The following is a 12626-nucleotide window of genomic DNA, read 5'->3' on the forward strand; positions in this document are numbered from 1 at the left end:
ACTAGATTCCGTCCGCCGCTTCATTCGCGTTTGAGGAGGGATGTGTTACGTAAACTTCGTACTTAATCTACCTGTGAAAATAGCAAGAAAATCCGTTTCGTAGCTTCAGAGATTAGCGAGTACACACAGACGTATAGACAGAAAAAAAGCATTTTCGTGTCGTCCCCGCTCGTTTTCTGATAAATTTATTCATTGTACAGACACGGTTTCTACTGCTTTAATAGGTATGTATCTATATATAAAATGAAAGGATACATTTTTATATTCTTATAAGTAATCGTTTTATCATTTATTTTCTTGTAAGTTAGTAATTTATAGAAATTATTATAATACGTGACTAATGAACTGTAGGGCTATTCTGTAAGAACAAACTCGAGACTTACCGCAGAGATCGATCGTGAAATGTCAAAAAGTGATATGCGATATTGACCGTAATAATTTTAACATTTCACGCATAAAAGTAGTTTATCACCATAAGTCGGCTGTCAACATTTCGAGCTGAGTTATGAAGTGAGTTCTGACAGAATAACAATGCTAAAATTTGCTGATTTGAAATCATAACACCGTATAAACTGAAGTAGACTCCTCACGAGTTTGAAACAATTATTTTATTGAACAACATTTTCCAGTTGTCATAATCCAAATACAGTATAAAATAAAAGAAATGTATTTTAATAGCACTTTGTTTTGAAAAGAAATATCATCTTCATTTATCAATGTGTCCGTCTGTTCTCCTTTTGTCATTTCTCTTATTGTTGTTTCTAGTTTATAAGCGTTCATTCAAATTGTTGTGATAGGCCATTTTATGCGACTGAAATGCAAAGAAGACATTATTGACGCTTGTTGTATGAGTATTTGTATAATAAATTGATTTTTGTTAAAATGAACACTAAACTGAGTAGTTCCTGGCAAACATTACTTAGGTTGTATGTGATTTATTTGTACCTATAATTCTAATTAATAATAATAATATATAATTCACCTGTGTGTGTAGGATGACATATAAATTAATAATAAAAAATATTTTTTATTGGCCCGACGTGGAAATTGAACCTAGGACCTCCAGGTCTGCGGCCTTACATCAAGCCACTAGACCAATGAGGAAGTATATATATATAAATATATATAAGCGAAATACCAGTCATCACGAGGTCTTCTTAACTATCCGTCCGATTGACTTGAAATTTGTCACAGTTACTCCTCCAACGTAGACTCTCCCTAAGAACGGATTTTACGCAAATCCTATCCAAAATACATTTTTCTCCTTAATTACCCGTGCGAAGCCGGGATGAATAGCTAGTATATCTATAAACCTCAATTGGATTGCTGATTAACCTTAAGAAGGCTTTTCTACCTTTTGTTTTCTATCTAGTTCATAATTTATTCTAGCTTCAGTTACTGGGTCTCTCGCTTATTCCATCGAGATTTAGCCTATTTAAGGTTCTGTGTTTTAAAATATTCAATATAAAATTCTATTTTCTAAGCGATTTGATTTTTAAACGTTATCTTATTTTCAATTAAGCCCCCCGAAAGAAAATACAGTAGAAAATAAGATTTTTAATACAATTTTAATAACGTGGCGTGGTTAGTAGATATCTGCCTTTCACGCCGAAGGTTGTGGGTTCGATTCCCACCCAGGACAGACATTTGTGTGCATGGATATGTCTGTTTGTCCTGTGTCTGGGTGTAATTATCTATATAAGTATGTATTTACGAAAGAAAAGTTGTATATGTAGTATATCAGTTGTCTGGTTTCCATAGCACAAGCTCGGCTTAGTTTGGGATCAGGTGGCCGTGTGTGAATAATGTCCCAGGATATTATATTATTAAGTCTATTATATAAAATTCACAATTCTGAATTGATTCCATACTAATTACATAACTAATTGTTCTCATTATTATCAAGGTGAAACAAAATAACATGCCTATTCATGCACATGTATGTACCATACATGCGCACATATGCACACACCAAACCAAACTTGGCCATTTAAACGTTTAGTCAAGACATATAACAACAGCTTCAAATTGACAAGTTTCCGATAGTATATTGGGTAGTATGTCTATTTTCGGTATACGTATATTATTAGTGACCCCGCGTAATTGAGTTATTACCTCCGTTGTAGTCGATGTATTTCGGTACCATGTGGTACAAAGTGCATCGAATTGAGGTCAAAACTAATTTGAATATGTTAAATTGTAATTACTCGTACTTATTGTAAATGGTGACAGCTTAAATTTGACGCGACGCGACGGCAATTTCACTGGATATCATTTTATTTAACATATTACGTATGTAAAATGAATACGCATTAAACGGTACCAGTTCATTCAAACGCAATTAATATTTTCACGAAATAATTAAAAGAAACATCTTTATGTGTTATAATGGAAAAGATATCCAACATTTTGAAGCATATATCATTAAATTTAACGAACTAGAGACAGACTGCTAAACTTATCCCTATAAGCGTCGGAAATATAGCTCCTTCGTGAATCGTAAGCAAAGTTGCTCACAAAAGGTTACAATTCACAGTCACGCGATTAGATAAAATGGAGCCATTTATATCTTATTTGGTTTATTTGCGTTCAACGCGAGCGTCAATTTAGTGTTGTTAATTTAGTTGTTAACTTGCCGGATGAAGAAAATATCGTTATTTGAAGTGCCCATACAAGCAGTTCTGTTTTAAATAATACATTTAATATAAAATAATAAAAACGTCTACAATATTTCACCAAAGATATTTATCAAATTGATATCAACAAAGTTTAATTTTGTTTTACATCGACAAACTGTTTAAGGTTATCTATACTAAGCATTATACTGATGATGTCCTTCTGACCGATTTCAGCCACGGCGGTCAATCTCAAGAGACATAAGCCAACTGTGCGGAACATAATTTAATGCACAAGTGTGAGCGCAGCGTTATACTACTCTGCTTATATACGGCCTAATTCTATGTAACATATTATCTATATAGTATTTTGACTGCCTCGTTGGTCTAGTGGCTTGATGCGGTTTGAAGGCCGTAAACCCGGAGGTCCTAGATTCAATTCCCAGACAGGGCCAATAAAAAAAAGTTATTGGGTTTTTCCATCAGAAAATTCTCAGTAGCAGCCCGGAGTCTGGAAGTTGGAAGCGTGTCCACTCATGTGCCTCGGAAAGCACGTAAAGCTGTAGGTCCTGTGCCTGAACTCTTTACGGTCGTGTCGGATTGCCGTCCCATCGGATTATGAGAGTTAGGGAATAAAGAGTGCACCTGTGTTTGCGCACACACTTTTGCACTATAATATCTCCTGCGTAGTTGGCTAATCTCTCTTGAGATTGGCCGCCGTGGCTGAAATCAGCCTGGGGGACATTATTATTATTATAGTATTTTTCCTATATAGCAATCGAATTTCAGTATAGAAAAACGAATCCAATGTACGAGTTAAATTTATGTTACTCAATGAACCCGTCGGTTGTTACAGTGATTTACGGCATATTGTATAAGTGTGAAAGGTCAGAGAACTGGTTATTTCAGGCACAGGGGACATAACATCCTAGAGTCTATGGTTACCGCTACAAGAGTTTAACCTTTCATAATATAAATGGCATTTACAGGCCTTTGAAAATCATGAGTAGTATAACTAAGCGAAAATTCCTTTCTCTTCTGTCTCATGATAATACAGGAATGTCTTCGTGTGTAGGAAAATTTAATGCTTCATAATATAAAGGGATTATTTACAAGGGATTTTCTTCAAAAGGCAGATCTTCGTAAGTTACGTTCATATATAAAGTCACATATAACATATTAAAAAATATTTTATGAACAAAACTTAAGAGCAACTACTTTGTCGTGTCGTCTTATTAGAATAGAAATTCCGTTTTACGAACAAGTGGTAACGCTTGAGTAAAGTACTTTCAGCAGTCCAACTAGTTCGAGGGAGTTCGATTATTAATTTGACAAACTACTGACGACTTTTCTTTAAATTATTAACTGTAGTTTATATATAACAATTGCCTTGTTGGACTGCCTCGTTGGTCTAGTGGCTTGATGTAAGGCCGCAGACCCGGAGGTTCTGGGTTCAGTTCTCAGGTCGGGCCAATAAAAAGTTATTGTTTTTCTGTCGGAAAATTTTCAGTAGCAGCTCGGAGTCTGGAATTTGGAAGTGTGTACATTCCTGTGCTTCGGACAGCACGTAAAGCCGTTCGTCCTGCGCCCGAACTCTTTCCGGTCGTGTCGGATTGCCGTCCCATCGAATTATGAGAGTTAGGGAATAGAGAGTGCACCTGTGTTTGCGCAAACACTTGTGCACTATAATATCTCCTGCGTAGTTGGCTAATCTCTCTTGAGATTGACCGCCGTAGCCGAAATCGGTCTGGAGGACATTTTATAAAACAATTGTCTATATTATATTTCTAAATACTTGCTAATATAAAGTAATGGTTGGGAGGTATTTGGTGACCAATTGACCATACACGTTATGCAAGTGTCATGATAATCAGCTGAGTAGTAAGTTTATAGTAGTAAGCGAAATAAACGAACAATCAACTTTCGCATTTATAATATAATTAAGTATGTATAACTTCATTAAGCCCTTAAAATTTTATTAATTTATTATTTATTAATACAAGATTTTGATAAATATTATATTGTGCAATGTTCAGTATAAAAAACATTCTGCTTGCCTGATGTGACATATAAAAGAGTTACGTTGTTTTCCGCTCTTTCATGTATTAAACATTACCTGAATATGAGTCAACTACTCATGCCGTATAAAGGATAGCGTATAAAACATTTAATGCCTTGTGTATCATTATATAACCATAATTTATATACATAAGCGAAATACCACGGATTGACTAGATATTAAGCATAGTTGATTCTTTGGCAACGTAAACGCTCACTAAGATTTTCCGCAAATCTTATCCAAAATATTTTTTATCATTTGTAATTTGGATAAGTTTTCAAGTAAATAAAATTATAGGGTTTACTTTGTCTGAATTTTACTCGTACAAAGTCGGGGATTTTACAGTTTTAGTGTTATGTAATTAATTTTATAAGTCACTGATGTACTTGGTGTATATTTTGATATTTTTTTTATTAGCAGAACATTTTTAATATTAAGGAAAATATGTAACTCAATGCACGACGCACATTTCTGTGGAGAAAGATATATAGTGGGACTTTTGCCCAGCAGTGAAATTCTACTATCTCCTAATAATAATAGCAATACAGAAGTATATATTTCAGAAATTGTTTATTTGTTTTTGAATAAACATTAATTTTCAATCTGAAAAGCGAATTTCAATACCACTTAAATATTTGTTTCTTATTCTTTCTAAGTAATTGATAAATTCTGGGTAAGATTGGTAGAACGGACAAAGGTATAAATAAAGTTTGTACAATTATGTTAAATATTGGAGCAAACGTCCATAATAAATGAGTTTAGTACTCACCGAGAATTCTCAGACCTTCGCTATTTTCGAAGTCAGGATTCCCGATTTTATTAAATTATTCACAAGGGATATTTTAAAAAATAAGTACTCGTGTTATGAGGGTCACTTGAAAAAACTAATGAAACCCCAACGTTGGCTATAAATATTATTGGTTATTAAATTTTTTATATATAATTGAAAATCGTCTCTATTGTTGTATGCACTTAGGGCGAAAATGGAGTACTTGGACTTTCTTAATTTTTTTATTCGGGTTCCGTAGACAATATCGGCGCTTTCATAATTTATTTTCTGTCTTTCTATTTGTATCTTCTTGATATTTTCTTCTTGATATTGAAGTAATCGGTATGAGTATTTAGATATTGTATATATTTCATACATTATGTAATTTAAGCGGTGAATAATGTAACTACTGTGTTTCTTGCTGGTTAATCTCGTTACAGCCAAGATTCCATACTAATTATTTACATTTAATTTAGGCTTGTTTATAAGTTCTTGTAAAAGATTACTTGCATCAAGTTTCAAGCGTCATCAATATTGGAAACTAAGATCTTATTTTCCTTGTGCCTATAGTTTAACCGGCTCACTCACTATACAAACCCGAACACAACAATATTTAGTACTGTTATTTGGCGATATAATATCTGATGAATGGAGGTACCTAAAAGGCCTGTACACAGCTCTACGACCAAGTAAGAACATAATATAAAGTGTTCTCCAAAATGTACGAAGTATTGCTGTTTGGTGGTAGAATTTGTGATTAGTGGGTAGTATTACCCAGACGAGCTTGCACAAATCCCAACCACCAAGCATCAAACGTATGTAACGTTTCATCAATTCTGATGAAAAAGCTTTTAATTCTATAGCATATACAAGAGATCTACTCTAAAATACAAACTGACTACTACTGAAATGTTTGACAGTAAATGCCACATTGACTATGATAATATTCGTAACATTTAAAGTATACACGCATCAGAATAGTTCATTACGTTTTTATACTAGTCTACTAAGGAGGCTTTCAAAATTTCACGAGTGAGTTGAGTCCTTACAGAATAGCGCTGATGAATTATACACAAATTCAAATTATATTTTATTTCAATATGGATAAAATTAACTACAAATGTAAAAAATGATTCCTTCGTAGATTTAATATCTCTTTTTTTTGTTTCATTGTATTTGAGTAAAAATTTCATAAAAATCACATCGTTCAAGTATAAAGTTTTTAACTGAATACTATTTTAGCGTTTTTATCAAAACGTTACAGGTTTTGGGCTTGTTGTTAGTGGTTTTAACTAATCTCTTTGTTTACCATCGTAAAACGGACCGACACACAAAGGTACGCAAATTGATCATTGATTCCCGCAACGATTAAAAAAACAGCTTTCAAATAAATTTGATTTCAAGTTACATTCAGTGATATCAACGTTTAACAATTGAATACGTGTGTTGTAGATAAGTAACAAATTTTTGCTTTTATAGAGTACATGCTACCACGTTTTGACCGTGCAGTGACGGAGAAAGAATACATTTCACTGCCCCTCTCTTTCCCATGGGTGTCGTAAGAGGCGACTAAGGGATATCTGAGCGACCATCTGCTCATCTGGTGGTAGGATGCTAACATCCGCCTGGCTTGTTACCACCGTACGCATGGTGAAAAACTCGTGAAGTGGCTTGCAGCCGCGTTTCGAGGTCAGCCAGCGTACAGCCAGAGCCCGAGCGAGTATTGCCGCGATGGGTGTTGGTCCGGTTGGAGACGGCTGTTGAACCAATGCCGGGGGAAACTGTATTGACCTGCCGGTCAGGGAGACCCGAAGAAACGGCTGTTCCGCTGGCCGCCCGTGGCATAGTACAGGGGCCCGAGCGTGCCTAACCAGCTCGTGAGGCTGCCCCACCAGGCCACGCATAATCTCGGGGTGGACCGTCGTGCCGGTTGGTGACCGGTAGGTGGGGTCCCGGCGGCCACTTCCGGGGGGGTTCGGGGGCCCTTCCGTCCGGCGGGTCAGTGTATTTTTCCTTTTGGCAACCACTTGGGGAAACACGCCTCCACACTTTGCCCATCCCTATCGTGGCAATACATCGCTCGCTTCACGTCTCTTTTCCATTTAATTTCTCCCAAATGGCGCAACAAAAAAGAAATAACGGTCGTACAGCGGTGCTCACCCCCACCATCCCCTCGCTGTTTGAGGTCGAGTTCTCTAACATCCGAGGACTCCACACTAACCTCAACGCTGTCCACCACCATCTCGAGACAGCACGGCCAGCAATGTTGTTTCTCACGGAGACACAAATACTCCGTCCTGCCGATACCAGCTACCTTAATTATCCCGGCTACACGCTTGAAGAATCCTTCAAAGCGAAAGCCGGAGTATGCTTGTTCGTCAGGACGGATGTTTGCTGTCACCGACTGCGCTGCTTGGAGGACCCCTCCTTCTCCATGTTGGTGGTACGTGTGGACCTGGTTCGTCAGAGCCGAGTCTACGTGTGCCTCTACAGATCCCACAATGGTGACTTGGAGACAAGCCGACTATTTGACCATCTTAGTCGGGTGGCAGATGCTGCGCAAGAGCAATTTCCTAACGCGGAATTGGTGTTTTTGGGGGACTTTAATGCTCACCACGAATCCTGGTTGAAATCCCTCAAAACTGACCATGCTGGAAGGACTGCTCATGCTTTTGCTCTCACACATGACTTGACCCAACTGGTTGATCAGCCCACCAGGATCCCAGACATTGATGGGCAAGCACCTTCTCTACTGGACCTTCTGCTGACTTCTCACCCGGTGGAATATCAGGTTGTGGTTCAGGCTCCTCTTGGCTCTTCGGATCACAGCCTTATTTCTACCAGAGTGCCACAGGCCAAGCTGCCGCCACTAGCGGTATGCAAACGTCGCGTTTGGCACTATAAGTCGGCGGATTGGGACGGTATGCGCGATTACTATGCGTCGGTCCCTTGGAAGGAACGTTGCTTCAGTGGGAATGACCCGACAGCTAGTGCCGCTGCTGTTGCTGGCGAGATCATGCTGGGAATGGAATACTACATTCCTAGCTCAGATCTCGTCAGTAGGAGTACGCGTAACCGTTGGTTCACTCGTGAATGTGCCGATGCTGTATCAGCTAAGCAGGCGGCATATCGCAAGTGGATCAACGGCTGCATTAGCGGGGCATCTAACATTGACTCACTGAAAGCAAACTATAATAAAAATTCCAAGTCCTGTAGAAAGGCATACACATACAGATTGGTCATGACCTTGTTTCGCATCCTAGGGGCTCCCGTAGCTTCTGGCGTCTGACCAAGTCTGTGCAAAACAATTTCTGCCAACCTTCGCTGCCACCGCTCAGAAATCCGGACGGATCGCTAGCTCACAGTCCGCAAGAGCAAGCTGATCTCCTGGCTAAACTCTTTGCCGACAATTCCGTCATCGATGATTGTAGTGCACTGCCACCTACAATACCTGCATGTGGCCATACGATGCCTGACATTAAAATCAGGCAACGTGATGTGCGTGCGGAGCTGCAATCACTTGATGTACGGAAAGCTAGCGGTCCCGATGGAATACCAGCCATAGTGCTGAAGAAGTGCGCAGCGGAGCTGTCTCCTGTGTTAACGCGCCTGTTCCAACTTTCTCTCTCTTCGGGAAGTGTGCCGGAGGCTTGGAGAAGAGCTAATGTGCAAGCGGTTCCCAAAAAAGGGGATCGGTCTGACCCGGCAAATTATCGGCCAATAGCTATCACCTCAGTACTTTGTAAGGTGATGGAACGGATTTTAAACAACCAACTGATTCATTACCTAGAAGATCACTGTCTAATTAATGATCGTCAGTACGGGTTTCGACCAAAACGGTCCACAGGTGATCTACTAGCGTACGTAACACACCTCTGGGGTGAAGCTATCGACAAGCATGGAGAATCGTTGGCTGTCAGCCTCGATATCTCCAAGGCTTTCGATAGGGTCTGGCACAGAAGTCTTCTCTCCAAGCTACCGGCATATGGTCTGCCTGCTCAGCTATGCACCTGGATTGCCAGCTTCCTACACAAGCGTAGCCTTCGTGTTTTAGTAGATGGTTGCGCTTCACAATTCTATGTAGTGAATGCTGGGGTCCCCCAGGGATCTGTGCTATCTCCCACACTCTTTCTTTTGCATATCAATGATATGCTCTCCCTTGGGAACATACATTGCTATGCAGATGATAGTACAGTGCATGGTGGATACCACGGACGCGCAGTGGCTCGGCGGGCGGAAACTGAGGAGAGGCGGGAGAATCTTGTCATTGAACTCGATAGGACGTTAGATCTCATCGCCAAATGGGGCTCTGATAATCTTGTTGAGTTTAATGCCAAGAAAACACAGGTATGCGCTCTCACGGCGAAAAAGTCAACATTTTCCCCTCTTCCCTCCCTCTGTGGTACTCCGCTGGTGATGCAAAGCAAAATCGCCATGCTGGGGATTGACGTTCGCTGCGACCTTAGTCCAAGGGATTACATCGAGGCTGTTATAAAAACAGCTTCACGAAAACTCGGAGTTCTGAACAAGGTGCGTCGCTTTTTCACGCCACAACAACTGTGCCTGCTGTACAAAACACAGGTACGGTCTTGCGTGGAATATTGCTCGCACCTTTGGGATGGCTCCGCTAAGTACCTACTTGAGGCCTTGGACCGGTTGCAGCGACGTGCCGTACGCATTATTGGCGACGTAAAGGTCACAAACACCCTTGAACCTTTACAATTGCGTCGTGAGATAGCAGCACTGAGCGCTTACTATCGACTGTATCACGGCGAGTGCTCTGAGGAATTATTCTCTCTAATTCCTGCTTCCCCCTTCCTTCTTAAGTCCACGCGAGCTGGTTCTCGATGTCACCGCCTAACTGTGACATCAATTCCATCGCGAACAAAGAAATTTGGCAACTCCTTTCTTTGTCGCACTTCCAAAAAATGGAATTCCTTACCAGCTCACGTATTCCCCTCCTCTTACAACCCGGGTTCCTTCAAACGAGGCGTGAAGAGGCATCTTGCGGGCCGGCAAGGCGAAGGCGGCTAGTGCAGAACGTTTTTCCCGTCTGTACTGGCCGTCGTCGCGTTTGGACTCTACTACCACTTACCATCAGGTGGAGTAGAAAAAAAAAAAAAAAAAAAAACGTAACAGACTGTTAATGTCCCACAGCTGGCCTAAGGCCTCCTCTCCCTTTCGAGGAGAAGGCTTGGGGCGTATTCCACCACGCTACTCCAATGCGGGTTGGGAGAATACACATGTGGCAGAATTTCAATGAAATTAGACACATGCAGGTTTCCTCACGATGTTTTCCTTCACCGTCAAGCACGAGATGAATTATAAACACAAATTAAGCGCATGAAAATTCAGTGGTGTTTGCGCGGGTTCGAACCCACGATCATCGGTTAAGATTCACGCGTTCTAACCACTAGGCCATCTCGGCTATGCAATAGCTACCATGTGAATATATAAAATTCGTAGAGATAACTTAATAAATTAAATCCTATATATTACGTAACATGACTCTTTTAATTCGATTATTCACACAATAATTGAGCTGACTCATCAATTGTGATTTCGCGCATATATAACTTAATGTGTCTTATTTGAATCTGTCATTATTGCAGCATCCACAATATAAAAATACTGAAATAATTCAAAATAAAAATACTTTATTTAAAATTAAAACATTACATTTACTTATAGTAGTCAAACTAGAAACTACAATTGCAATTTATATTAATTTATTTTGAATATTTAATGCACATATTAGAAATTTGTTAGTAATATGATAAATTATTCCAAATTATATTAAAGCCGTCATTTACATTTTATGTTTGAATAATAAATCATAGACTTCTCGTACGTCGTCGTACTAAATCGTGTGCACGTAATACTCGTAGGGTAATGGTTTAGCAAGTGCGGTCTCCTCTGGTTCTGATACAAGTATATTGAATTATCTATTCTAATAAGTTTCAGTATCTATAATTATCTAAAATATGACTGGCAAAAACGCTAATTTCAGAGAAATAATATCTTAACAACCTTCACGAAGTATTTACAACAGGAATAATATTAATACTTGCGTATTACAGTTCGATAAGCGAGCGAGTGAGCAGGCACTAGGGATATAACATATATATATAATTTACCTGGTGGTAGGGCTTTGTGCAGACCCGTCTGGGTGGGTACCACCCACTCATCATATATTCTACCGCTAAGCTGCAATACTTAGTATTGTTGCGTTCCGGTTTGAAAGGTGAATGAGCCAGTGTAACGACAGGCACAAGGGACAACATCTCACTTCCCAAGGTTGGTGGCGTATTGGCAATGTAAGCAATAGTTATTATTTCTTAACCGTCAATATTTATGGGCGGTGGTGACCACTTACCATCAGGTATGCCATTTGCTCGTTGGCCTGCCAATAACATAAAAAATATATCAACTTAGATCCAATAGTATACAAGTAAATGTATAGTCATATTACGACAAAATGTTTGTTATGTATGGTCGTGGTCTGGGGAACATGACCCCTTTCAATTAAGTATTATTTATTTATAACTTTTTTTTTCAATTTATTTTCTGCAGAAATGTATATATCAAAATCAAAGTCACACTTTATTTAAGTAAGATTTAACAAGATAATTAAAGTACGCTAAGTAACTAACGCTATGTGAAATATGGTTTTCGCAGAAGAACCAGCAAGAACGTCATTATAAACTGATTAAAATTCCAATATGTTTACAAGCAGCTTTTCTTCATAATATTGTTCACGTCGTTACTTATATTAGGTGCAGGTTAGGTACAATGTCGGTGTCTTCAAATCCAGAGTGAACAGGTTTCTTCTAGGCAAGCGTGCTACACCCTAGACCGCGTCGATGCTTAAGATCAGGCAAGTCAACGGTCAAACGCTTGCTTATTAAAAAAGTGTAAAAGAGTAAAAGTGTAAAAAAAATACTTGCCTATGTATATGTCCAGTTTAGTTCAATGTCAAAATTCATTATATTCGGTTCAGTGGCTTGATTGCTTGAACAACTGAACGGATTAATATAATGTTACATGGAACAATATATAAATGAAAATATATCAAAATGGATCAAGAATAAATTCATATATTTTTAATGAAAGAAAACAATGCTTAAAATGTTCTTAAATTTAAGCGAACGGGTACTATATATATGTTAATATGTGAGTGAAT

At 38.9% G+C, this 12626-nt stretch overlaps 1 protein-coding gene across 7 annotated transcripts in view; it reads right to left on the reverse strand.

Moving 5' to 3' along the window:
* Positions 1-12626, reverse strand: part of LOC126781286 (sodium bicarbonate cotransporter 3) — a 70025-nt gene that overhangs the window by 28807 nt on the left and 28592 nt on the right. The gene's annotated exons all lie outside the window — the stretch shown is intronic.

This window comes from Nymphalis io, chromosome 3, assembly GCF_905147045.1.
Source record: "Nymphalis io chromosome 3, ilAglIoxx1.1, whole genome shotgun sequence".
Taxonomy (NCBI): domain Eukaryota; kingdom Metazoa; phylum Arthropoda; class Insecta; order Lepidoptera; family Nymphalidae; genus Nymphalis; species Nymphalis io.